Raw genomic sequence first — 769 nt, forward strand, 5'->3', positions numbered from 1 at the left:
ATATATATATATATATATATATATATATACACACACAGATACATGTGTGTGTGTGTACTCTATATGTGTAGATTAATTTATAGCATTCCGTTTGATCGCGTGAGATTACACCTTTTTCCTTCTCATTGCGTTGTAGCTGCTTGTAGGGAGATTTCAATGTGTATGTGTGCGCTAAAATAAATAGATAGATAGATAGATAGATAGATAGATAGATAGGGAGATAGATAGATAGATAGATAGATAGATAGATAGATAGATAGATAGATAGATAGATCTTTTGTCCGTTTTGCTAACGAGCATTGAGTTGCTTGAACAACTAAATTTTCTGCTCATTGAATTAGCTTTAAACGGTGTGTAACAGGACTGTATATTTGTATTGCAAGAATAATCCATCCAATGGACTTCTATATAGTTTCCGTCTATCCACACTTTTAGTCAAAATTTGGGAGCTGACCCAAAGCTTTAGAACATGATCTTACCAAAGATGTTCAACAGTAGCAACGTCACCGAGACCTGGAGATTGCGATACGAACAATATGACCGCTTGCCTATATACATATGTGTGTGACTGTGTGGGTAGGAGAAAGACAGAGAGAGAGAGGGAGAGAGAATAAGAGAAAGACAGTTTATGCATGAGTATACGTGTGTTTACCTTTCAGTTGACATTGTCAGTTTCCTTCATTTCTTTATTTCCTTCAACTCCCTGCAGTTACTTTCCACCTCACTCTCCCACATTCACTTCCCGATCTCTCTCTCCCCCCTCTCTCTC

Source organism: Octopus bimaculoides, chromosome 3, assembly GCF_001194135.2.
Source record: "Octopus bimaculoides isolate UCB-OBI-ISO-001 chromosome 3, ASM119413v2, whole genome shotgun sequence".
NCBI classification, from domain to species: Eukaryota; Metazoa; Mollusca; class Cephalopoda; order Octopoda; family Octopodidae; genus Octopus; species Octopus bimaculoides.